The sequence below is a fragment of the Pogonomyrmex barbatus genome, unplaced genomic scaffold (assembly GCF_055798465.1).
Source record: "Pogonomyrmex barbatus isolate J1 unplaced genomic scaffold, ASM5579846v1 scaffold12, whole genome shotgun sequence".
Classification (NCBI taxonomy): domain Eukaryota; kingdom Metazoa; phylum Arthropoda; class Insecta; order Hymenoptera; family Formicidae; genus Pogonomyrmex; species Pogonomyrmex barbatus.
Window position 1 is genome coordinate 628470 of NW_028297108.1, and position 27877 is coordinate 656346.

The following is a 27877-nucleotide window of genomic DNA, read 5'->3' on the forward strand; positions in this document are numbered from 1 at the left end:
AGCCTGCGGGGAGGAACAAGTCCTCACGGGGTGGGGCTCCTCCCCCCCAGAATATGACGGCGGGGAGACCTCCGAAGAGGAAGCCTCCAGGCTCAGCGGCGGTCACGCTGACCTGCCCTCCTGGCGGATACGAGGAGACCATGCGCCTCGTCCGCCAGAAAGTGAGCCTGGAAGAAATCGGCATTTCGGGGATACGCCCGAGAAGAGCGGTGACCGGGGCCCTTATCCTAGAGGTCCCCGGTCAAGATGGGAGGGCCAAGGCGGACGCCTTGGCCCAGAAAATGAGGGAGGTGTTGGCCGGCCGCGAGGACATTAAAGTCCAGCGGCCGGAGAAGATGGCCGAGTTAAGGGTCAAGGACCTCGATGACTCGGTCACCCCGGCGGAAGTGGCGGGAGCTATCGCGTCCCGCCACAATTTGGACGAATCCCTCGTCAGAGTGGGCGAGGTGAGGCGCGCACCCGGCGGACTTGGTACATGCTGGGTGCGCTGCCCCGTCCGTCCCGCCAATGCCTTGGCGGCAGCGGGACGGCTGACTGTTGGCTGGGCGATGACCCGGGTGGAACTTCTGGCGGCGCGACCTCTCCAGTGCTACAAATGTCTGGGAATGGATCACGTCCGCCAGAACTGCCCCAACGTGGAGGACCGCAGCGGGGTATGTTACCGCTGCGGTGAGGCTGGCCACCGCGCCAGCCAATGTAAGAGTAAGGTGGGATGCCCCGTATGCCGCGATGCCGGCCGCGGCGCCGACCACCGTGTGGGGGGTAAAGGGTACCTGGCTACCCAAAGGAGAAGGGGGGCGAATGAAACTATTGATTGACTGATAACCATATATAAATTTTTTCCAATATCCATTTGATAAGAACCACTCGCAATAAATCGCAATGCTGTCTGAACGTATAGAAAAATGGCTGTTTATTTATGTATATCGTATACATATGCTATTTTTTATTTTAAAATAATTATTTTAGTAATGGAATCGAGTGCAGATATCCTTGTTTGAGAAGTTATATGTGGTTCAATAAGATTGATAACATATGTTGCTGCAACTTTACTTAAATGAAATAATGTAATAAATTGCTCATTAGATAATTCAAAAGGGACATTCCTAATATGGAAAATTCTCCTTCGTTGTTCTACTATTTCAGCATTTTCTGATTAGAGATGCGCACGAGACGAGATGAGATGAGATTTCTGCAATTTATAACAGACTTTGCGCAATATGTCCTTTCAGATTTAGCTATCGGAGTAATTATTGTGTTTGCAGTTCATTCATTTCTGCAAAAGTAGAAAAAAATTTGATCCATTGACTCATAATTTCTTGTCTTGTTACATTTATTACTTCATGAATGCAACAGGAAACTGACAATCATATAAATATTTGCTGACACAGAATGTCAACAGGTTCTGTCAACAGAATGTAAGCAGAATGAGATCTCATTGAAGTCAGTCTGCTGGTTAAAACATTTTCTGATTAAATCTGTTGCCAATTTGCCGACATTTTGCTAACATTTTGCTGACTGGATATTTTCTATAATATATGAGAATAAAAATGAAATGTCAATACAATTATTTTGTAAATTTTTGTATATATTACTTTTGTAAATAGTAAATAAATATTTTTATATATAATATTTTATAACTTTTATAAATAAATAATATATTAATATTTTCTTTTATTTTACATTCTACAGAAGATTTGAATTTCTTGGCACAATAGGATGTCGATCCATATTGCTATTTTTCCTCCAGGAAATAATCCTGTAGAGGGTTGCATCAATATATTAGGCAGTACGTCTGATTGCGTGACAGATTTTGCAGGGGCAGGCGTGGTTCACCCGATGAGAACAGGTATGTGGATTCCACGTTGTATCCACGTGTTTTATATAGATTACAAGGCTATAGCAGACAAGACTATATCGACATGATATTCACATGAATTCTATATGGATACTTCCATACAGATTTTAATACATGTGATCCACGTAAAGTTACTGATGAAATTTAACGGAGATAAAAATAGGATATAACAACGTGAATTTCACATGAATAAATTCACATCGATTTTTATCTTATCCACATAGAATTATTGATGAAATTTAACATAGATAAAAATAGGAGAGAGCAACATAGAATTCATATAAATAAATTCATATCGATTTTCATCTTATGCAATCTACGTTGAAATTTTGTTATTTCGATGACGCAGACACAGACACACTAAGTTCACAAAAAATTCTTCAGGTAGTTTCACAGAAGACATAAAACTTAAGTTTAGATGAATTTTATATTTTAAAATCTATATCGATCTTTATCCCATGTATCAATTTTGTAATTGTTGTAAACAAGTGTTATTCAATAAATAAACAAATAGATATTATTTAATAGTATTTAATAGTATTTCATTTTATTATTAAATCTAACAACGACTAAATATCTATTTTAAATTATAATCTATCTATTTTAAATAATGTATATAATTTAGATATATAATAGTATAATTTAGATATATAGATAATATATAAACACTCAATTACAATTAATATTAATGAACACAAATTAAATTATAACGTAAAAAGAAAATATAAGTCACTCAACAATTATTTTATAAAGCAAACAAGCTTATGCGACTTCATACCAGATGAATTTTTTTTTGTAATTAACATATAGATAAAAACATCTAAACAAAATAAGTTTATATACATAAATTACACATTTTAATACGTAGCTAATGATAATATATATATATATATACTAATAAAAATAAGTTGAAACGAAGAAATATAATAATAATTTTCTTTTATTTATTTATGAATATTCAATATTGGCTTTACAAAAAAGTTGAGAAACTAATACTTGTATAGAAATTAAAATTAAACACTTATTATTAAATTAGTTCACGTATTATTAAATTAGTAGAAAACAAATTTATTTATTTTAATAAAAAGAAAAATTATTATAAAAGAGAAGAATTATAGAGATTATTCATTATTAATGAGCATTTTTATTATTTATTAATATTAATAGTACAAGAATACAAGAATACATGGAATAAAGGTTTATGTGTATTGATAAAATATATATAATTATATATAATATATATAATTAATAAAGAAAACGGAACAATTCTAGCTTTTTATTCAAAAAAATAAAAAGAATTGGAAAGCTTTTTATTGTTATAATTATAAAATTTTAGAATGTGGCATTGGAAGACACACACTCTTTGAAGTGATGCAATTATTATCTTTCTTATATTTTTCAGAAAAAGGTAAGAGCACTATTTTTTTTTAATATCATCTATACGCCATTTTTTTAGTGATCCAAGAGTTTTCACAACATATATATTAAAATATTTCGAAGAAAATGGATAAAAAAAAAGATCACATTTTACTCTAAATCTTCTATCAATCAAGTAGATTTCTTCATCACATTTTATAATATTTTCAATTTTAACTACTTCATTGACTTTCGTGAGACAAGGCATCACCAGATTCCAAACAAAACATCTTATCTCATGTCTCAACTTTCTTATATTATATTCCTTGACAATCCAAAGTTGATCTCATATTATGGGCATTATTTTAATAATAATTTAATTCTCATAGATGGAAGATTGAAGCATAGCTGCTCTTTCCATTACACAGCAAGCTATTTGTGAAAGTGTTGCACCTTTCTGGTGCATGGAATAAATCCTTGAAGTGTCCCAAAAAGCTTTCAAATTTAAATGCGCTAAACTCTTCAAGGCTTCCATGTAATTGACAATCTGCAATAATATGTATTAAATGATGTTATATATTAACACATTATATATTACAAAAGTCAATCCATAAATTTGACAACTGTGCTTCACAAATAACTTAAGCAATTTATCTGTATCAAAAGTATAATTTTTGATTAATATAGAATCAACCAAAATTCGAACAAATAATAAAACACAAATAATAAAACAGCACAAATAATAAAACAAATAATAAACAAATAATAAAAAAATTTTGATAAACTTCTCGAGGAAGTTTTTGGAAAATAAGAAAGTCATCGTATAATAGGAATCTTCTGAGCTCTGTACCTTTGTAATATTTCCAATCACTCAATTTATGTGGCCTCCTAGCAAAGTCAGATGGAAAGAAAGGTCCCAGGAAATTACAAAACTTGTCTATTTAAAGAATAATATCATTAGATAATGTGTATCTGCTAGTCTTACAATATAATCTTGACAGAATTCTTTTCATAATGCCAAGGTAGAAGACATGAAACGATTCTAAGGGAAATTGACTCAAAAGAGAGATTTTAGATCAAGTCTTGTAGCTAAAGAGGTTACTGCTTTGTAATATTCTTTATGGATTTGCTCGAAAAGGGATTCATTTGTCCGCAAATGCATCTTTACCAGAGGGATCGTCATTCGACGTCATTCGATTGCCGAACCATTCACCTTTAATAGTATACCTTTATAAGAGAATATTAATATTAAACAAAAATTAACACTTTCTCATCGTAACAAATTTGTTTCAAAATGATCATTAAAAATTGCTCTTTTGTAACTACAATTTGTTTACTTAGGTCGATAACTTATGATCATAAATTAAGTATAATGGAATCTTAAAATTCTGTTTTACACTTCTGAATCTCAATCTTACTATACTATAAAATCTACAAATTATTCATTATGTTCATTTTATTATATGTATATTTCAACTTTTTTATTCAGAAAATGCTTTAAATATGCTCAGTTTTACTAAATATACAAATAAAATTCATGTCAGATTAAATCATCATAAAAGTTTAAAAATTATTAAAAGACAATTAAAATATATTTATATTTTTTTTATTTTATTATGTTTTTTTATATATGTTTTAAAAGTTCAAAATTATGTATTTATAAAAAATTCATAAAAAAAATAATAGTATTGGTTTATAAAAATAATTATTAGTTTAATTAATTTTGTAGTAATTTTGTAATAAGATTGAGATTCAGAACCATAAAATAAAATTTTAAGATTTCATTATGCTTGACTTATAATCATAAGTAATCATCTTAAGGAAGCAAATTATAATTATGAAAGGCCAATTTTTAATAATCGTTTGAAACAATACTAAGTTGTAATTAATTGCTTCAATATATTTACTAAATTTCATAGCTTGTGTCTATATTTTGCATGTATCTTGTACGTTTAAGTCCATAAAAAAAAATAAGCAGCTTATTATTTCAACTTACAATTAGATAGAAAAGTTAAACATATATGTTATATTAAATTGAAAGTATTTAAAATAATGTATTATTCCATCAAAGAATAATAATTTCCAAATAAAATAATAACTGTCAGATAACAGATATATTCATCTTTCACAAGCAAATTTGCTACTATGCTGATTGACATTTGAGCCATGCTCTCGCAGGTGCATCTGCAATAACGTTTCTGATTTTTAATTTATAGTACTTGTTTTGTACAGTGAAATCATTCATTAACTCCTGGGTTTCATTAATAAAATCTTCCAAGAAAGCATCAAGATCTGATGGATTTTTCTCCATACCATATGGCTATAATGAAATCTTCCTTTCTACCCGTTATGGAACCATTGGTCATAAAAATCGCCATATGCTCTTGTGTGGTGAAAAACCATCGAAAAATACGTCAATTTCTATTATGTTAGATAAGATACTTTCTAATTCTTTAGATAGTATAGTTTTTAGACCCGACAGGATACCATGATACCAAAATTTTACATCAGATTTGAATTCTTTGATAAATAACGTCGTCTTTCTTGGAGTATTCAAAAGTCTTTGCACATTGAGGAAGAAATTGATGATTACTTTTTCTTAAAATTATTAGAAGATCAGACAGTGCGTTAAGTTTTATATTTTTTTGGAGAGCCCATTGAGCAAGTTGTTGAACTAACTTGAAGTTTTTTAGCTTCATTCACATTACAATGAACAATACTTAATTTCACAATATTTGATTTTGTGTATTTTGTACACAAATATCATAAATAGAATTATCTTCCAGTTACTGATAGTATTAACAATAGAGGCATTGTCTATTTGATATTTGTTTCTATTCATATCACAAACTGTATTATGTATTTCAATTAAACATATATAGAGATATGTCGAACTCAGCCGAATGTGCGTGATCACACGGATCCACAGAGTGGCTCTATGAATATGAAGAAGGAAAACTAATGATGTGCGCGGCCTCGAAATCGCATCATTGGTCTGATGTCCCTTAGCATTACATTGCGCGGGAATTAATAACAACAGTGTCGGTGAAATTATATAATCGCCAATTAAGTTAATCGATGTTAGTTATATCTGTTTTTATCAATGTATCTTAATTTTTAATCTCTTTAATCTCAGTTTAACTTTTTTTTATCTTTTTCTAAAAATTAGAAAATCGGAGGTTAAAGTTAATCTACATTGGTAAAAATGGACATTAAGGATATTATGTCGCTATTATATCTTATTGCACATTGTTGCATTTAGAATAACTGAAGATTAGAATTGCAGAAATTATAAATCTTTTGCAATGTTAGTGAAGAAAGAACATTATAAAACAGAAAAATATAATAGTTTTCTCTAATTTGATATAATTGATATCGTGACGCTACTGTTATGTCTAGCCCGAAGTAAATATTTTTTTTTTAAATGGATGGGGCTTGGAAGGACGCTCCAAATACCCTCTCGCAGGTGGCCACGCTGAGGCGTCCCTACGAGTCGGACACACTGTGCAGAGCCACGAATGCGAGTCAACGTCTTGAAAAAGACGCTATGACTTCGACTGCGTGACGTGCGTCCGTCGGTCCGTAATTTAGGCAAGAGAATTTAATCTCTTTTGCCAGGGACAGAACCATGCGCGAATCTTGATAACGAGGAATGAAAGAGGGAGCAAATAACTAAACAATAAATAATTTAAATTTTACATGTAATTAATAATTTTAAAACGATTACAAGGTTAGGTAGCTATAAGATCGTGTCATTATTTCTTGCGTTGAAATACATTTACTGACGATACATTTGAAAAAAAAATAATAAAACAAGAAGGGTGTTACGTACAGAAATTCATGTAATATAAATGTTCTAAAAATTGACGGATGTATTGTTTGGTTTCTGTGTACAAATTCTATTAGTTTAATATTTTTAATCTGTTATTAATCTATTTAAAGTTGTATTTTGTTATCTGTGTGTGGTTGTTTCTGAGAGGAGGTCGGGTTTTCGATAGTGAGGTCTAGGGGAGGAGGGGAAGGAGTCCGGAGTTCGCAGAACTCGTCCAAGGATTTCTGGGTGCGGAAATCTGGATATATCTGGAGGTCATGGCGCTCTGGGAAGAGTACACTGAAATCTGGGGGTGATCCAGGTTCAGATGGTTTGATCGGGGAATAGGACGGAGGAGATATGTATAAATAATGGAGTCTCCTGCTGGAACAACTCGTGGTTTCTTCATGTGTCAAAACCTCGGATGTCCTAGGCGAGGGATAGTTCCCTGATTGACGAGCTCGCTTGTTGCGACGGTAACGGAGCCTCTTCAGAGCTCGCCTCCGTCTCTGAGCTCGGAAAGAGTGGATGATGCAGCTTTCACTAGAAGAAATGGATTTGGAATATGAAGGAAATGTCATTAGTCGTGAACCTTAAGGATATCTCTGAAATATTTCAGGAAACCGAGAGATCCGACAGAGGAGAGAAATTAAAAAGGGAAAGAGAAAAGTGTAAGAGAGGAGAGAAAAAGGAAAAGAATAGATTTCCCGAATTACTCGGCAGCCATGAACCTGCTGGGTGTTCCGCAACGCATAGGGAGCCCGAGAGGTTCGACGGCTGAAGCCAACAGAGAAGAAGCAGATTTTTGCTGAATTATTCGGCGGCCATGAACCTGCTGAGTGCTCCGCAACGCATAGGAAGGAGGGAGCCCGAGAGGTCCGACGGCCCAAGCAAAGAAAGAAAGAGAAAAGAAAAAGAAAAAGGGAGTAGAAGTGTAAGGAGAATGGCAGAGGATAGAAAGAAGGGATGTAAGGGAAGAATGAGAAAGTATAAGGAGAAGAGACCCAAAAACTATTATTAGAGAATTTTTCTATGTGTAATTAAACTTACTTTTACTCTGGAGACTTGGGATCTGCGAGATGATGAAGGCGGTAACGGTGTCGTCAGGAAACTTGGTCACTTGTACTTGTTGATTATTTTCGACTGACACCGACTGAATTATTGACAACTGATAAACTGAAAATGTTCTGACCGCGTGAAAAAAGGACGTAGCAGTGAGTGCTCCGTGCCTTTAAGAGCATTATATATATATATGATTTCGTTGAGGAAAAACATCTGTACACGTGTTGTTTTTCCGCGATTAGGATAATAGGGATTATCCGCTTATCCAAATTCTTGGTAACCGACTCCCGGAAGAGATCAGTTGCGTAACCGTCGCGATCGTAACAGAACATGTGTCATCCGTTTATCTGCTTAATTAAATTCTAATAACTGATATCCGAAAGAGAAGAATCGTGCAGTCGTCAAGATGTAACATCGGTGTACTTCCGCGATTAGGATAATAGGGATTATCCGCTTAGAGAATCGTGCAGTCGTCACGACGTAACACTACGGCGTTGCACGCACTTTCACCATCTTGTGTTTTTATTTATTTGAGACAATTAAAGTGGTGTGGAGGCTGGTGTTGGAGGAGCGTTGTCCACGATATGAAGTATTTTGACGGAAAAAAGATGTTGGCCGCGGTGGGATTCGAACCTAGGTCCTCAGGTGTATGAGTCTCGAGCGCTACCACAGCGCCATGCGGGCCATGGTGCTTTTTCGTGTATGTTTCTGCTAGGTATTAGTTGTGTGAGCGGGGGACCGCCACAGTGGAATATAATTCTCAATATGACTACTGAAATTGCGGTGAAAATACGGATAAACTGGTAAGTTGATTATTTCTTGTTACTTTACTTATGAAACAATACACTTGGGCTTTTTATAAGAATTATGTCTGATAACAAGTTTATAGGAAAAATCTTTTTGTCAGAAATAATTCTATATATCCATGGATCTATAATTATCGATTATGAAAATTATTGTTTTATCGTATATTTTTATAATTTATTGGTATATACTTATTATTCGTAATAAATAGCTAATAATTAACTTATTCTTAGCATTTAATTTTTACAACTTTCTTAGACTGCATAACACATTAAAAAAAGATCATAGTTTAAGAAAATTACCAATATCATCAATATGTATGTTAATTTTATATAAACCAAGATTTATATTTATTAATGTTTATATTTTGTTGCAGTATGCTGTACTAGAATTGCCTGTATACGTATCTAAGCCAACTATTTATGCAGTACCAGCTTGTAATGGGTAGAAAATATTTATATTAAAATATGTGCAGAAAATGATAAAGAAACTAGATTTGCTGATATATGCAAGTAGCCTCCAGATGAATCTAAATTGATTATCTGGAAAAAAAGACAAGACCGACTGATACTTGGACCACTTATAAAAATGTTAACAAATTGAATGGTAACTATAGAAATCTGAATAGTTCTCAATAATTCTCAATAGTTCCTTTCCATACGGGGTGCTTGAACGATCTAGATACATGATGCTCTTGGTAAAGGGCAAAAACTTGCAATACCTTAAATTTATATACACATAAACCGACTATGTCTGACGAAGTTCTCAACGCAATTAAGCTTGTGTATGAAGATTTAATCAGCAATGATGTTAATCGTTTAGGAGGATACAGACAGAACAGCAATAAAAGCTTATTTTTCAATAAATGAATACATTTTTATAAATAAATACATTTTTTAGATGTTTTTCAGACATTTTTCAGATGTCTTATTTGGAAGTCTTATTTGGACGTCTTTTGGATATTCTATAATGACATAAAAATTAATTATACGGAAAGTATTGACAAGAGAAAGAATACGAGGCAGAATTTGGAATTATTTAATAAATTGGTACATCATTGATATAATGGTTACACAACTTTGATTTATCTATTGTAATTAGAAATCAATTTTGTCATTAGAAATGTAGATGTTAAATCATTGATATACCAATTTATCAAGTAATTCCAGCTGTTTCGAATTCCTTCTATCTCGTATTCTTCCTCTTGTCAATACGTTTCTGAATAGTTTCATCTTAATTGCGTTCTTGTATATTATAATATAAAATATTGGAGTACTAGATAAACTGACTGCCAATATTCTTATAGGTTACATTATATCGAAATTGGTCATGTTATTTATTCCAATCAATAAATGTGTAGTCGCTTCTCGATAAATATCACAGTCGGTAATGTAAATAATTATGTTTGGAATTGTCATTTAAAATTTTTAGAAGTTATATTGATGACAGATGAGGTTATGGAACATATGTCTTAGAAAAGATGTCTTTAAGATGTCGAAAAAGCATTTTTCTGATGTAGTCTTAAAAACATCTTTAAAAGGATATTCTTAAGACATATTCTTTCTCAAGACATGTCCAAAACACGTATTTATGACGTCTTTTGGTAAAGTCTTCAAGACGTCTCTTAGTGTCAGTCCACAATAGGTGATTGACTAATCATAGTCGAGTATTCTTTTCATATTCGATTATAATTGGTCAATTTCTTACTTCTTAAAGCTTAAATCATCTATTGTGGACCGACACTTATAAGACGTCTTTTAGATGTCTTTTAGACATGCGTGCTGTCTGGGAATTTAATCTCTTTTGCCTGGGTAGGACCATATGTGATCCCCGAGAGCGGATGGGAATGAGCGTGACGAGAAGATTAAATTAAGAATGAATAAATTGATTTATTATTAATGGAAACATTTAATTAATTAATGTAAAAGGAACACAATACAAGATTAAAACATAAAATACTTAAACATAAAGAAAAAAATAGTATGCATAATCATTCGGTAGATAATGCTAATGGTTAATATTTTTTCGAATGCGTGCATGTGAGTGGAAAAAAATAAAATAAAATGTAGGTGTAGCACGCGGGTGTTACAAAAATGCGGAGGTCATCGGGCATGGCAGGGTAAGACTCTACGTTAAAATATTTAGGGTCATGCCCGGTTTTTACAATATAAGTAAATAAAAATAATAGAATAATTTAAATAAACATTTATGTAAGTGTAAAAATATTAAACCTTAAGCACGGTAGGCTCAGAAAGGTAAATGAGGAGGGATGGGAGCAAGGGGAAATGATCGGTATTTAAGTGGTGTTCTTTTGGGGTTCTTTTTAAGTGCTCCTGGGGTTCCACAGGGAAGTAGAAGAAAGCAAGGGCGCACACAACAAAAGGAACACTTCCGTTCGGAATAAAATAAAGTAATATTTGAATGAAATTACAAACTTATTTAATTTACTCGTCCCAATATTAAAGTTTAAATAATTAAATCTGCGGTTACTTCGGCGCGAATCAACAAAGGCTAAACCGAGAGTTAAAAAGCGAATGCGAATGCGAACGCGAACGAACGCGAACACATGTTCGTAAAAAGGTTTAAGATTGCTCGTGAAAAACTGATGGTTCAGAGCGCATGAAGATTGCCAGTCAAGAAGTAATAAAAAAGTGCGTTTCCTCCAGGGAGGATCTTAGTAAAAAGCTGTCGCTGGAATGGGGCTTTGGTTCGAAATTAAGAATATCTCACGGATCTTTAACAAATAGGAATTAGCGAGTCATTAGGGATGTGAGAGGAGTTAGCTTATCGTAATTCTGAATTTTGAAAAAAGAGTCTGATTAGTATGGGGAGGGTTTTTAGGGAGGATAATTAGGTAGTCAATCTGAACCTCTATTAACATATGGCATTATCTTAATATTTGTGGCTGAATGGGTGGTCAGCGGATTAAATAACTGATGCCACGAAGATGGCTATTCGAGTATGCAGCCTACCATGAGAGAAAACAGATATTTAATTTATGATTTTCCGTCGTCGCTAGTGCACTAAGTTTTTTTACGTTCGACATATGACTGTCGATGAAGTGTTATTTTAGTTTAGTTACAATTCGATCGGGTTTTATAGTTTATTTAGTAGTTCGAAAAGCGGCCCTCAACAATCTGAGGTTCACGTGTTCGGCAGACTGGCGTCCACAGAGCTTGAGCTCGTAAAAAATATTTTAGTTTATTATTCAGAATGATTTTTTACGCTGTATCGGAACTCGCTCATTCGTACCGAAAAAAAAGAATCGTGAGGTCTACCGGACGTAACAACCCCCCGCCTTAGGCCAATGTTGGGGGTTGCTGCTTCTCGGATGGCAGTAGGGCGGCCTCGTGGAAAGAACCTGCTCTCTGTGCGGTCGTCATCGAGGACCCCTTTTATCGAGGGAGAGCAAGAGGGGTATAGGTACTGGCGGTATAGTCCCTGCCGCCAGCGGGCCTTCGTCAAGTGGCATAGGGCAGACGTATGATGAGGGTGCCTCTTCCTCCTCAGGAGCCCCTCATGTGGTAGCTGATTTGTCGAGATATCCGGACCCGAATCTATCGAACATAATTTACATCCCGGACGATGAAGAGGATTCTTGGAAGCCCAAATATAATAATAAACACCGAGTGGAGAAAGAAGAAGAGCTGGAAGTAACAAATACGACAACTTACAACCTAGTGAAACGATCAGCCTTTTGGATTCGGATGAAGTTAGTTTCGTATCTTATGGGAACACTGGACCGGAGTCGTCCACGATAAACTGGGATAATAGTCCCAGTGGATTAAATAGAAGAGGTAAGAAGAGAAGATTCGGTTCTTCTCCCAGAAATGTTAGCGGTGATAAACTTACGAGCACACAAAAGATGGAAATTGAAGAAAAATCTGATATAATTAAATACTTGAAAACTGTAGACGCTGGAGCGCAGATTATAGACTGGCTTGGTGAGGTTGAAGGTTATAGGAAGAAATCAAACTCTCTGCAAGGGCCGGTAAGCAGGTAGATTAAAGTCAACTTGTGGGCAGCGAGACGAGGAATAGAAAAGCTGATGGATAGAGTATCTGGCAGAAATAAGGATAATATTAGTAGAAGCCAATATGATGAAATTAAAGATGAACTCAACAAGCTGAAAGAGGAAAATAGAATGCTACGGAACTCGATCAGGGCACTTACCGCTGAATTAAAACAAAAGAAATCCTCAACCACGATAGCACAGTCTAGCATAGGCGGCCTGAAGCTCCGTGTCGAGGAGGAAAATGCTAGACAGTCTGATGGTTTTGTAGACAAAGAACGTTCGGCTCCTGTAAATAAATCAAATGTAAATATTAATAAAGATAACACAGGTAGAGTTAACAGAAACAGAAATCATAAATACGAGGCAGTCAATGAGCTCTTGATGAAATTCACCGGAGCAATGAGAGAATTATTAACCAATGACTTTAATATTACTAGCGGAGGAGAAACCGACAATCCGAAGAATACAGAAAATCGTTTTGTGGACAGACCTGAGTATGAAGCCTCGTCTCTTGGAATTGGCTGCTAACAATATTCCTGTGTCATCCTCAGAGGCCGGAGGCAGAGAGGAAATAGGCTGGTCAGAGGTTGTAAAGAGAAACAGAAGGAAAAGAGGTAATAATAATAGACCTCCTGGCAGAGCGACGGAACGTGCAATGGATAACTACAGGGAAACTTACCATATCCCGCGACCATGTCGTCCTGGAAGGAGCGGAGTTAACATCCCGTCTCCCAATGTGGCGGCAATCTCAATTGTAATTGACAACGATGGACCATCGTATGTGTCGATGTTGGGCAAGGCCAAGAGTAGTATTTCCCTGAAGGAACACAATGTCACGGATACGCGGATAAAACGAGCCCTCTCTGGTGGTGTACTCTTAGAAATCAGGGGTGAAGATCCATCCAAAACAGCTGACCACATTGTCGAAAAGATGAGGGAAATTATAGAGGACCCTCGTGTCAAGATAGGTAAACCCATGAGGCAGGCGGATATCAGACTGTCCGGCTTTGATGATTCGGTAACTCTCTCGAAGATTCGTCAACAGGTCTCGGTTGTGGGAGATTGCTCCCCCGACAGTGTCCGGATCGGACCCATCAGAGTGGCCAGAAACGATCTGGGTGTAGTATGGTTTCAATGTCCCCTACAATCAGCGGGTTCGCAATCTCGGGTTCGCAGGAGGAGTTCGCGTATCTCCTGAATCCCTTCACGGAGCGAAAGGTGGACCGTCGGCTCCGGCGCATGAATAACTCTGCGCCGGGTCCCGACGGCGTCACCTACCGTGACCTCCGTGGGGCGGATCCGGGTACGCGGCTCCTCACAGCAATTTGTAATTGCTGCTTGTGGCTCGAGGCAGTCCCCGCGTCCTGGAAGACCTCCAGTACGATACTTGTACATAAGAAAGGAGACCGGGGCATGCTGGAGAACTGGCGCCCTCTCGCTTTGGGGGACACCGTCCCCAAGCTCTTCGCCGCGATTCTCGCCGATCGTCTGACCGACTGGGCGGTCGCCAACCGCCGACTTAGTCCCGCCCAGAAGGGCTTCCTGAGGGACGAGGGATGCTTCGAGCACAATTTCGTCCTTCAGGAGGCCCTGACTGACGCGAGGAGGAGCCGGAGGCAGGCGGTTGTCGCGTGGCTGGACCTATCCAACGCGTTTGGATCGATCCCGCACGCGACGATCCGCCGTGCTCTGGCTGGAGCGGCGGTGCCTAAGGGTCTCATTAATATATGGGGCTCGATGTACGACGGCTGCACTACGCGTGTGCGCACCGCCGAGGGATTCACCGCGCCCATCCCCATACGCTCCGGAGTACGCCAGGGTTGTCCGCTAAGCCCTATTATTTTTGACCTCGCGATCGACTCGGTGCTGCGTGCAGCCACCGATGTCGACGCGGGGTATCGCATGTTTAATAACAAGTTTAGTGTTTTGGCTTACGCGGACGACGTTGCACTCCTGACAGAGACTCCGGAGAGTATGAGGAGACTGCTTAACGCAGTGAAGACTGAAGCGGCGTCGGTGGGTTTGCGGTTCAACCCTGCCAAATGCGCCACCCTGCACATCGGCACGGATGGTTGCGGCAGGGTTCTGCCGACGTCGTTCAGCATCCAGGGCCAACCGGTGCGTCATCTGGCAGAGGGTGAGCCTTACACCCACCTCGGTGTTCCGACGGGATTCTCGGTCGACCAGATACCCTACGCCACCATCGGGGACCTCCTCTCGGACGTTCGCGCGGTGGATCGCGCCCTCCTCGCCCCGTGGCAGAGATGTGATGTGCTCGGGACCTTCATCCTACCACACCTGGATTTTCTGCTGCGGGGAGCCAGTGTGGAGAAGCGTCCCCTCACGGCCGCGGATCTCGCGATTCGGAGATTCGCGAAGTCCTGGCTGAATCTCCCCCAGCGTGCCAGCGCGGAGGGGGTCTACATGCTCCCGCGATGGGGGGGTGTGGACTCCTTCCGTTAGCTGATGCCACCGTCAGGCGTCTCGCCTGGGAGTCGCTGACGGGGGTGGTTCAGCGCAGGATCGGCCACGCCCCTAGTTGCGAGAGTATCGCCGCCTTCCTCTCTGGTTCGCTGGAGGGAAGGCGGAGGGGAGAAATCCCTCTGGTCGAGGGCGCGGAATGCCGCGCGAAGGCTGTCCGAGCGGTTGTCTCTGCGGTGGCGGTGGGTGCCGGAGACCGAGGAGATGATCGTGGAGTGCCGAGGACCCAGGGGTGCCGCGGTTAAGATCCCACCTGGAGCGCGTAACCAGGTGGTGAATCGGTTGCGCTCAGCTGTAGCCGAGCACTACGCGGAGCGATTGCTCAGTAAACCCGACCAAGGTAAGGTCTTCGAGGTGTCGTCGCGAGTGCCAGTGAGCAATCACTTCGTTCGCGGCGGCAGCTTCACCCGCTTCGCCGACTGGCGCTTTATACATCGAGCACGTCTCGATGTCCTTCCCCTCAACGGCGCGCGGCGTTGGGGGGACGGCGACAAGCGCTGTCGGCGATGCGGGGAGGTATCGGAGACCTTACCACATGTGCTCGGTCACTGCGGCGTCCATGCTGCCGCAATACAGCTGAGGCACAATGCCGTATTGTACCGCCTCTGGAAGGCTTGCCGTCTGCCTGGTGACAAACGGGTCAACCAGCGGATAGAGGGCATGGACGGGGAACTTGGCGAGTTACGACCTGGTCAGGCACGAGCTCTCCAAGAGTGTCGTCATATGCGATGTCACGGTGACCTTCGAAAACCGCTGGATGTCTTTCGAGGAAGCCAGGGGAAGGAAAATCGCCAAGTACTCTCCCCTGGCTGAGGAGCTCCAGCGGCGGGGGTACCGTGTCCTCGTGACGGCCTTCGTCGTCGGTGCTCTCGGGTCGTGGGATCCGAGAAACGAGGCTGTCCTGAGGGTGCTGCGGATTGGCGGTCCGTATGCCTCGATGATGCGGCGGTTGATCGTCTCGGATACCATCCGCTAGTCTAGGGACATTTATGTGGAGCACGTGTCCGGCGTCCGCCAGTACCAAGCTCCCTCTCGCCCCGCTGGCGATGGGGCTCGCGACGCCGCCTCGGGCCGTCCGCCGGCGCTGGGCCGTCACTGAAGAAGTTGCGACGCGTCGCGTATCTCCGTGAGTGTGAATGTCGCGTAACTTATTCTTGTCTTCGTCTTGGTCCCCCTTTTTTATCCAAGCGGGCAGGAGCGGCCGATGTCCACATCTCTGTATTATAGTTTATCCTTTAATCTTTAAGTCTAATTTATTATTATTATTTATTTTATTATTTTATTATTATTTATTTATATGTATTTTTCTTATTCTTATTACGCTATTATTTTATTATTTTATTATTCTATTACCTTATTATTTTTTCATGAGATGTGGACGGGCCTCCTGTCCGCCTCTTGTTAGTGTCTGGACACCATTTTATTTTCTTGTACACATATTTTATTGCCCGGACCGTTTGTTTTTATTTTCTGTTTCATGGTATTGTTATTTATTCTTATTCTTTTTTATTTATTTATTTCTATTTATTATCTATTTTTACTTATCTTTATTTTTATCTTATTTATTTATATTTATTTTATCTTGTTTTCTTTCTGTGGGGCCATGAATGTTCGAGTGTGCGTGTCGCGTAAATATTATTGTATTTTAAGCGAGTGTGAGTGTGCCGCGCTGACTACAGTCTATTTTATTATATTAATTATTGTCGCGTGCGCGCCCTCGGGGTCTTTTATTGTTTAACCTATCTATCTGTGATACACCCCGAGGGCCGCCAATTATTAATTGCGTCATCCCCTCAGCACGCGAACTGGGGGGGATTATCTAATGTTAATCTGCGCATGCTGGCGGGGAGCGACCCCGCCAGCCACATTAGTTTTAGTGCCCACAAGGCGGGGGGGGCTATTGTCCCCCGCCCATATATTATTTTAATTTTGCGCGCGGCCTAGCCGCTTTCCTATGTACCTACCCCGGAGGGTGTGATGCCCTCCGGGGAACATTCTTTAAAATAAAGTGAGCTAATTTGCGCATGCTGGCGGGGAGCGACCTCGCCAGCCACACCAATTTTAGTGCCCACAAGGCGGGGGGGGGCTATTGTTCCCCGCCCATATAGTATTTAAATTGCGCGCGGCCTAGCCGTTTTCTTATGTATCCACCCCGGAGGGTGAGATGCCCTCCGGGGAACATTATTTAAAATAAAAGTGGCTTCAATGTCCCCTACAATCAGCGTTAAAATTATCAAACATTGGTACGATTGAACTTGGCTGGGTTAAATCGGTCAAAGTAGAGTTACTACCTGCCAGACCGGTGAGGTGTTTTAGATGTTTCGCTAGGGGTCATACGAAACACAGATGTCCCAGTGAACTGGACAGAACTGGCTACTGTTTTAACTGCGGAGACGCTTCGCACAAACTTAACTCATGCAAAAATCGCCCAAGCTGTCTTCTCTGTAAGGAGAAAGGACTACCGTATAGCCATAGGGCCGGAAATGAAATGTGTCCTCCAGTAGCTCCGGGTCCGCTGGTGAATCTAAAGGACAGATCACACAGCGGAGCAACCTCCCCTGAAAAAAGCAACGAACAGACAGGTAATAACTCTCAAGGGGATTCTATGACCATGGAAATTGCACCTGCGGAAAAGCAATTATGAAGCTAATTCAAATTAACCTCAACAGTTGTTCGGTCGCGCAGGACATATTTATTCACATGATGAAGGAACACGGGGCTTATGCGGCCATAATTTCTGAACCATCTTATACTTACCGTGACAACGTTAGATGGCTTTTATGTAAGGACAATCCTCCTACGGCGGCCTTTTTATACTGTGTACCGTATGTCAGGGAAAGGGAGGACAGGGTTGGCGATACCCCCCTCTCGATTAGACGTAAGAATGAGTTGAGGAGGGATGCTAATGCCAGGACGATCGAAGCCCGGGGGATCATGTTGCAAGGAATCGGTTAGGATTGTATTGGGTACCGCGACCATTAAATCTGGTCTATTATCACATTGGGTCACGCCATATTCGCTTCTTAGATCTTTAATGCTCGTTTCTATGCCCTAGGGAATTTATTTCCCCTGGATCCCGGTCTGTTCAAGGTTTTCATGTGATAGCCTTACATTATACGAATTGTCCTAATTCGAGTATGTTCAACTGTTGCTGTGCCCGAATGTGACTATGGGCTCATTCTTATGAACCGTATTCTGCCCTCCTGATTGGTTGATTTATTCAGGGCCTGCAATTGGATGACTGAAAGGATGATTGAATAAACGAGCGAATAAATGAATTCTTTCAAAGAGAATGTACAGGGAATACACTGTTTTCACTCTTAATTTCGACTTCCGCATATTACGCAATATAGGTTTTCAACTAATTAATTAGTAGCATGGTTCTTCGTGGCGAATTAAACCGCCCACTCACCTGTATATAATTATTTATTTATGCATACTTTTATTCATTTATTTATTATTATTTTATTACTTATTTTCATTATTTATTTATTAACGTTTTCTGTATCTATCTGTTATCTTCCTCGAAATAAATATGGTACGTCCCTTGATGCGTCTGTTGCCCATTACTGGGCCATGACCAAAGGGGGAGGGTTCGTGATGAGTTGTTTCGTCAACGTTCCAGGACCCTCCCCCGCTTACGGTCGTGTTGGAAATAGAGGAGGTTTAGTGGGCGCTGCTGAACGGTCTTTCGTCCGGCGTGCCGCTCACTCGAATCCCACACTCCCCAACTGTCTTCCGTTGGAGGTCTTGCAAAGATTCCTCCTCTCAAAACAAAAAAAAAAGGCCAATGTTGGGGGTAGACAACATTTGCAAAAAGAAAAGAAGAAATATAATGATTCTTTTCTCTTTCTCTCCCTTTTTCTATATTAATGAATTATATCATTTCTTCTTCGTAAGTTAAAGAGTCTACTTTTAGGTTTTATCGTTTACATGAGTATCCTGAAAAAAAATTTCTTCCTTTTCTTAGAAAAGAGGAGAGAAAAGGTTTTATCGTTGTTATTGTTATTCTCTCGTCTTTTCTACAATTTTTTTTATAATATATACTTTTTCGCTGAAGTCTGTTCCTAAAACTGAACCGATACATTAACGATTACATGGAAAGAGAAAGAAAAATGTGATAAATATGCTAATTAAAATTCTATAATTAAAATTCACAAATACATAAATAGAATGATTTTCAGTGCAGTAACAACAACAAGCCCTATTCGACAGGATTAATTAATATATTTTAGCGTTAATACGCACATGAACACACACATAGTAACAATAATATACGTGAATAAAGATAATATAATTAAATTTCCCATTAATTTCTAAATAAAATATTTTTTTTTATGCATATTTTTATGTATTATCTTTTTAAATCTTATTTTACTATATTGTTTAAAAGAAAAACAAATATGCTACAAATTTTGGGCAATATAGCATTACTAAAACTTAATTTCTATGTTAGTCTCACACAACTAATAGCAAATGTGTGTATAAAAATATATAATAATAAGTGTATAAGAGTATATAATAATGTAAGTGTATAATATGTAACCTATATATTTTTATACCTTTATATATATTGAAAGATATTTATTAGATTCGGAAAAAATTAACGGAGACCGACTGGATTTGAACTCGAGATCCCTCGTCTACCAACACTTCCGACACTAGTCTGCACGACCACGACGGCTCCTCTCTGTTGGCTGTTATATTCCGAATCTCTTTCATGACCGCTTACGGTCGTCTAATTCTTACAGCTCGGCCATTCTGGCATTACATTCGTCTCGAATGTACCGAGTCTTCATCTACCGGAATTTATCCGAAATTTGGAGCTTCTGCTTCCAAATTCGTTCACTTTTTTTTTGAACGATCGACATTGGAGTACTTTTATTCCCCGACTTTTTCCGTTCACTTTTGAACGATCGACACGACATTGGAGTATTTTACTCCACGACTTTTTCCGTTCACTTTTGAACGATCAACACGACATTGGAGTATTTTACTCCACGACTTTTTCCGTTCATTTTTTTTGAACGATCGACACGACATTGGAGTATTTAACTCCCCGACTTGGTTCATTTCGAACAACACACAAACGACACATACAAAATCGACTGAATTCTCCCTATCAGGTAACATAGGCTGTATCCTCTCTGAGATAACATGGGCTGAATCCCACTTCTGAGATTGAAAGATATTTATTAGATTCGGAAAAAATTAACGGAGACCGACTGGATTTGAACTCGGGATCCTTCGTCTACCAATTCGACACTTAGTCTGCACGACCACGACGGCTCCTCTCTGTTAACTGTTTATATTCCGAATCTCTTTCATGACCGCTTACGGTCGTCTAATTCTTACAATATTTTATTCAGACTGACGGGAGTGTATTTCCGATCAGATATCGCTCGATGCGAGCATGTCCTGCTTGAACCAGCGCTCGACGCAGACTTACAAATCCATTTCCTGCTTTATGTTTAACGGTCATTGATATGAGGGCTGCATCATCGGCGAGGGAGTGGACAATTTGAATCTATCCCTCCTGTCCTTCCATTAAGATTTGGCATAGGGTCCTCGTGTCCTGCGGCCACAAAGTCAAGGAACGAGGGGAGCCATGTAAGCTAGTCCGCAGGTAAGAGCTTGCCATGGTAGCTCGTGAAATGCGTTCTCCGCAGAAATATATGTCTAAGTACCTCCTGTAAACGACTCGCCCCCAGTCACGAAGGGCGATCCGGGCTATTTGTGTGTTGGGAAGGATCGCGGTTACGAGGCCTCTCCGCCATGCATTTCCCTTTTTAACGGCTATTATATCGTTTTGTTTCACGTCACTCAGGTAATGTAACTGATCCTGTCTTATGATCATTCTTTAATTTAACTCCTGGTGAAGCTTTTCCAAAGCAGTTTCGTTCTTTAGATGGACCCAAAAGAATAACGATGATTGCACTCGCAGAACCTTCACGTTCAAACGTCCGCGTGTTAAGAAATTAGTGTCATATGATTCGATTTCCATTGTTGTTGTTCTAAAAGATTTGGTTATAGCAAACAATAATATATATAAAAAAAAAGAAAATATTGTTAGGTAGGGCAAAGAACATTAAAGTTTTTTTTTAAGATATTAATATTATTTCTAATCTGCAGTCCGTGTAAATGGGAATACAAGTGTGAAGGTTTCTTTAGTGAGGAGGGGAAGATATATGGGTTGTAGGCCTTGTTGATTTGGTTGTTCGATTGTGTCTGGTTTGTTGCTTATCTCGGCTGGGACCATGGGTTCGGAAGTTTCTTGTTTTTCTTCTTTCCTAAGTGTAATAGAAGTTGGTTTAATGAGTCCCATATGGCTCCTATCATCCTATATTGACCATCCATACACGGTGTGCAGAGCATATCCGTGTACAAGAATATTTAGTATGAATTTTATTATTTTCCCCACTAAATATATTCCAATTTCCGGCGCTAATGTTTCCGAAGATTAAAAATTTACTCCGAAATTTCTGCCATGCAGTGGCTCACTCGCCACCCTCGAGCGGGGGAACACCCACGTTCGGCGGTGAGAGGGGGCCACGCAATATCAACCTGCAGCGATCACCGATCGGCATAACACTACCGATGCCCAGGACATCTCCACCGGTGGTGAGAAGGACGCCACCGCCAACAACATCCGTGGCGGTGACAGAGCAGCAACAACAGCAGCAGCGATTAGTCGGGTGATCGCGGTCTCGGCCGAGAAGATCGCGGAGATAACGCGGCGGGAGATGGGCGGCGTGACGTCGCAGAGCGCGGGGGGGCCTGTGCAGAGGACACCCCCAGAGAGACCGAGTCCCCCCGCGCGAGTCCCCAGCCTGCCGCAGACCACCCGCGGCAGTCCAACGGGGACCCCACCATAGGCCACGCCATCGGCCTACCCCGCGACGTCGATACCGGTAACACTGACGACATGCACGGTGACGACGTCGCTGTGCGGCAGATGTCCGCCAATCCCGGTGTGCCGCCGGGGAGTGGCACACACCACCCACACGCCACTTCCCTTCCCAGCCTACAAGGGGAACGTTACCGTGCACGGCGGTCGTGCGAAGGACACCCCCACCAGTGCCAACACCACCATCGGCCGAGGGGGCAGCAGCAGCAGATTAGAGAATAAATCAGGAGTTGTTCGCTCATATTGTCTAATATTTTGTTTGAATCAGGAGTTGTTCGCTCATATTGTCTAATATTTTGTTTGCATATCCGCTATATAATACCTCGTAATAGAATTTACAAAAATTTGCGGGTACTGGGTCCCAAAAGCTATCGCCTCCTTCTATATCTGCACAACGAGCGCTGAGTTCACAAGCTATTCCCGATCTAAGTAGTACTCGATTAGTGTTTATTCGTACATCGGCTAATCTTGTAATGTAATCCTTATATTGACGAGTACGACAACGTCCATCCACGTGCCATACGGATCTGAATACGTGCTCCCCTTGCATGCACCGTCGACGTCTACGTTGTCTGTTAATGTCACCGGTCGTGCTGAGATGTGGTTTTAATCCGGTTATAATATACGTGTTGTGTAATTGATAAGTTCCATAAGCGTGCATATGCTCGCGTACTTTGCGTGATGTTTCTTCTATGTATGAATATTTGCTGTTAAAAACGTCCATGGAGTGAGAGAACATTCCACATCTTTTGATCATTCTATCGATTTCGACTTTGAATTGTATTACTCTTACTGCTTCGAATTCATTTATCTGTAATAATTGTACGTAAACTTTGCTAGATTCTACATTTTGTGATGGAATGTCACATTTCTCGATATTTAATAAAGATAAGGTGGTGTAATTTGCAGATGGGATCCGCAATCATAACTTATGATTCCGTAAGTTTTATCGATCCGTGTTATTAATATTATCAGGATTATGGCGGTTATTCCCGTGATCCGATGATTCATTTGAAATTTTGATTATTTTATCATTATTCATTTGAATATTAATTTCTTATTTATAGATATAATCGCAGTTGATTTGCAATTCAGTTGTCTCTTTATTTATTTATAGGTTTCAAATTTTTCACAGGTCGTATTTGTTAATTTTTTGTAGTGTTAGCCATTCCTAGCTATTCTTGTCGTTTAATATATTCCAAAAGCCAGGGTTAGTGATGAGAAAAAAAAAGATTATTTGTGAGGATAAAATCTGTACTTTAACAAGCAGGCAGGCTCGCTGATTTCTGCCATTATTATCAAAGTGTTGTCGTATTTCCTTGGATTCTCTCCCCCTTTTTTTTCTTCTTATTCTCATTTTTTTTGTTGAATTTTGCAGCTTATTTCATGTGTATACCAAGTGTTCGTAGTGATGCAATGAAGCTAGTTTTCTATAAATGTCTAGATTTTGTGAGTCTACAGTTGTTCTCGAATCTTTGTACGGTAAAGATGGCCGCGCAATTTTCCGATAGTGGACGTGATAGTGGCCTAACTAGTGAGGCCGGTTCGATAGTGATAGTGTGGAGAAAGAGATTCGGGGATTATTCATCCTGTGACTCCGCGAGGGATTTTCTGGATGATCCCTTTTAAATTATCTTCTAACTTAACGGTGCTTCTCCTGGAAGTTTTCGAGGAATTCATCGCGAGAGTCGGTGCTGCTACGGGTCCGGGTCGTCATTCTCCGAATCCGCCCTCATGATGTGCGTTCGAAAATACTATCCGAGTGTCCTTAATATTCCCGAAAACACTTCAAAAACTCTCGATGGGCTCTCGATCGTTGCGTTCGAAAATACATTCAAGCTACTTCGAAAATGACTGTTCTCTATCCCTACCTCATCAATATAAGGAAAAGAGTGTTATGTCCGTGTTCTGGACGAAAGATAATATCTCTCGTCAGGAGGAGGAGAACTCGGGTGGACGCACAGAACCTCTCTGTTCTCGCGGAACGACGTCGTGATGCCGATCCGCGAGTCGAACGCGCGTTAAGGGGGCAGGGATCGGGTCAGCGTCGGCGACGTTATTACCCTTGCCTGCGCCCGCGCTATCGGTGGTCCGTTTTAGGTCAGAGAACCGAATCTCTTTGACCAGGGATGGACTTAGTGAAATCCTCAGGGAGCCGGGAACGGCGCGGGGTCAAGTTTTAGGGGAGAAAAAAAATTTAAGACGGAATTCTGATTAACTAATTTAATAATAATAAATAAAAATGGATTACAATGTTCTGTGTGTGTACATTAAAGAAGGGTTGAAGTATTCGTTACAAAAGAAAAATTGTATACATAAAAATTTGAAATATAGAAAATGGCCGCGGACAAAGGAAAATCTGGATTTATATACCCAATTGTTCTAATTGGGGTAAAAAGTTGGTGATCGCGAGCATGTCTATGGGATCGGGTTGCAGGTATGGCGGGGGATTAGGGTGCGCGGTGCGGAAAGCCTTGATTGGGACGAGGTAGGGAAGAGGATCACGGGAAATATACATAGGGACGGTATCGGTTATTTTATGTTTGGAGATCTGGTCCCAAAATTTCTTGTCAGGTTTAAACTTTCTTTGGATGTAGAAGGTGCCAGGAGGTGGATGGGTGGGAGAGCGATGAAATTGGCGGACGAGGTTAAAAAACTTCTCCACGTCGAAGTTCTCTGGAGTACACTGGTTTTCGAATTCGGCCGCGGAGTGGAGGGCGGAGGCGTATTGATGCAGCGAGATGTTGGCTAGCCCCGGCTCTACTTTTATTAATTGCTCCGCGAGTTCTTCGACGTGGCAGGTTTCGCAACGAATCCGCTTATTCGATTTCTCCCGACGGTGTCGCAATACCCGTTTTGTTCGTCCGTTCCGGATGGCATTTGTTTGGTTCACTATATAAAAGAGAGTCAGATGAAAGAGAAATTGAAGAATCGAGATAAGGCAGCTTCACCGAATCAATCGGCGACTTGCCAGGTTGGACTGTTGTGGAATAGAATGTTGTGAAATCGGGGGAAGCAGCTTCACCGAGTTAATCGGCGGCTTGCCAGGTTAGAAGGTTGTGGAATAGAATGTTGTGAAATCGGGGGAGGCAGCTTCACCGAGTTAATCGATGGCTTGCCAAGTCGAAGTATGAAGAAATCGGGGAAGGCAGCTTCACCGAGTTAATCGGCGGCTTGCCAATTTGGAATGTTGGAGTGTTTTGATGAGATAGATAAGTAGAGGTCGCGAACCAAACTGCCAGTTACCGCGGAGGAAAAAATGATAAAATTGGACTTACTTTTGTCGTAGCGGCCGCTGGTGATGGTCAAGAAATGCAATGGCCAGGCTGGATCGTTGAATCACACGAAATATAAGAATCGCGCACAGATTCTAACTGTAACAATTTCGGATGATGCCGACCGTGAATGTAGCGATGAAGCAGGAAGAAGAGAGCGATCCGCTCCAAGTCGCGGTTTAAAGGGTTCCGGAGGGATGGGAATATCTGAGGGCGTGATGGATTTCCGTGTTGGCTTGTCGAATGATAGTTTAGGAAAATTGTGAATATAGAGGAAGGAGGGGAGCGGTGTTCTGTGAATTGTGGTTGTTCTTATATTTCCAGATTTCCCAGCGAATGATAGAATTAGTTAATAAAAATTTTCCCGCTAGTTCACACCCTCAATCGTTCATTGGTGTGCCCGCCAACGGCCACTAATCGTTTCTTCTTGACTGGCGTTTTTTTTGTGTTTCCCCACCAATTTGGGGAGTGTCACCCCCGAACGATCCAACGCGTTTCTTATCCGTTAGGAATTTGCTTTTGTTAATATTAATTTTTATTGGTAAGTCATAAACTTGTCGGCGCCGACAAGGCTGTTTACCAAGAGTTTTTTTTTATAGTGAGACATATCTCGAGAGAAAGTTTGTTTATTTAGGGTTTCTTTAGATCTTTCGAAGTGCTCCGTTTATGGATTAGCAGCCGTTAATTTTTCTTCCCGAAAGAGAAGAATTCGTGAAGTCCCCGGACGTAACAAGAGGATATCTCAGATAAAAGCGAGAAAAAAAAGATATCTAATATAGAAATTAATTTGTCGATGCACCTGCTTATTAGAGACTAAGTTACAAATGAAGCGATTATGCTGAATGGATGTTTACTTTTATGGGATAAAATGGGTAAGTATTTATTTGTGTATTTTGTACAAAATTTTGTTCAAAGTATGCATCCTAACCGCATCCTTCATGTATGTTACTGTATTATACTCCTTTGTACGCTTATATATACACTTTAAATATGTCTTTAAATTTTCACAATTCTTAGCAATATATTACCATAGTTAACTTTTTTCAAATCTTCAATTATCTTTAAATATAGATAAATAAAAAAAAATATAGATAATTTTTAAATAAAGATTATTTTATTTTAGCTTAAATATAGATTATTTTTAATGATACTTATGAAGCTTAAATATAGATTATTTTTAATGATACTTTCAAACAAAGATTGACGTTGTTTCCACTGAGTATCTTTCACAGTGTTTTCATCTTTCGATAATTTTCTTTTCATCAAATGTTAGAATTTTACCCAAAATCAAATCTGTATTATTCTCATAAGTCGACATTTGCATTGACTTAGTATTTTATTAATTGTTTTTATAGAAAATACTATGATTGAAGTACCAGACGTCTCGCAAATTCGGCAATGTTTTGATGAGACCCCTGAATCCGAAAAATCAAACTGAAAAACTTGTGAAAATGATACAAATATGCTTTCAAGTGAGACTCTAACATATGATGAAAAGAAAACTATTGCATTTTGGAAAGATGAAAATGCTGTAAAGACACTCATTTATCAATGGAAGCAACATCAACCGTTGTTTGAAAGTAATATCATTAGAAATGATGTTGTATGGATAAAAATAAGTGAGGAACTGAAAAAAGCCAACAATGCCTGGCAATATACTGCTAAGAATTGTGAAAATAAGTTTAAGGATATAACTAAAGTGTATAAACGTACAAAAGATCATAATAATCAAATAGACAGGAGTGGAACCGAAAATCTGCAACTATTTTGAAGAATTGGAGGAGGTACTGGGAGAAAAGTCTTGCCAAAAACCTATTGCTTTAGCTTCAAATCTGAAAAAGAGATCTCATCTAGCAGCATCTTCTAATACTGATAATACAACCAGCGATACTGATAATATAGAAGATGATAAAAGAAAAAAATTAAAAACCAAAGACGCGTGTGGAACGAATTAGAAATTTGGACAAAAATGATCAGCGAGGAAAACAAGAAACATGATAAAGTCAAAGAACGAAGGCACCAAGAATTATTAGCACGTCAGGACAAAGCACAAGAAATATATGAACATTTTATGAAAAAACTCCTTGAAAAACTATAATTATAAGTTAATTCTACTTTATATAGCGCATAGTATTACTATAATAGTATCTAATCTTTAAATGCACTATCTTTATGTATTTTTTTTAAGTTAGTAGAAAGATTTTGTTACAATCTATTCAAATACATCTGCATAATTACATAAATATGCATAAGGATCAATTTCCTTATGCATATATTTGTGCGATACAAGTTTGCCTATACAAGTACA

The 27877-nt window shown here is 39.6% G+C and overlaps 2 long non-coding RNA genes and 2 pseudogenes across 4 annotated transcripts in view; 1 reads left to right on the forward strand and 3 right to left on the reverse strand.

Annotated features, from left to right (window-relative positions):
* Positions 1–2939: 2939 nt before the first annotated feature.
* Positions 2940–5525, reverse strand: LOC148937640 (uncharacterized; annotated as a pseudogene). Its single transcript, XR_016138142.1, has 4 exons — positions 5434–5525; positions 4383–4441; positions 4065–4151; positions 2940–3761 (listed from the first exon to the last, which is right to left on the reverse strand). The product of XR_016138142.1 is annotated as an uncharacterized LOC148937640 (transcript).
* Positions 5526–6898: 1373 nt separating this feature from the next.
* Positions 6899–27877, reverse strand: part of LOC105425598 (uncharacterized) — a 98239-nt gene continuing 77260 nt past the window's right edge. The window contains exon 3 of one of the 2 annotated variants that reach the window (XR_016138151.1): positions 6899–7568. This is a non-coding gene — a long non-coding RNA (uncharacterized LOC105425598). Of the gene's footprint in view, positions 7569–16734; positions 17946–27877 lie in introns of those variants that run through there. The other variant, XR_016138149.1, reaches the window with a different exon arrangement.
* Positions 7674–14137, reverse strand: LOC105425596 (uncharacterized). Its single transcript, XR_016138146.1, has 4 exons — positions 13586–14137; positions 13397–13482; positions 13065–13192; positions 7674–12448 (listed from the first exon to the last, which is right to left on the reverse strand). It is a non-coding gene; the product is annotated as an uncharacterized LOC105425596 (long non-coding RNA).
* LOC148937641 (uncharacterized) lies at positions 25789–27667 on the forward strand (annotated as a pseudogene).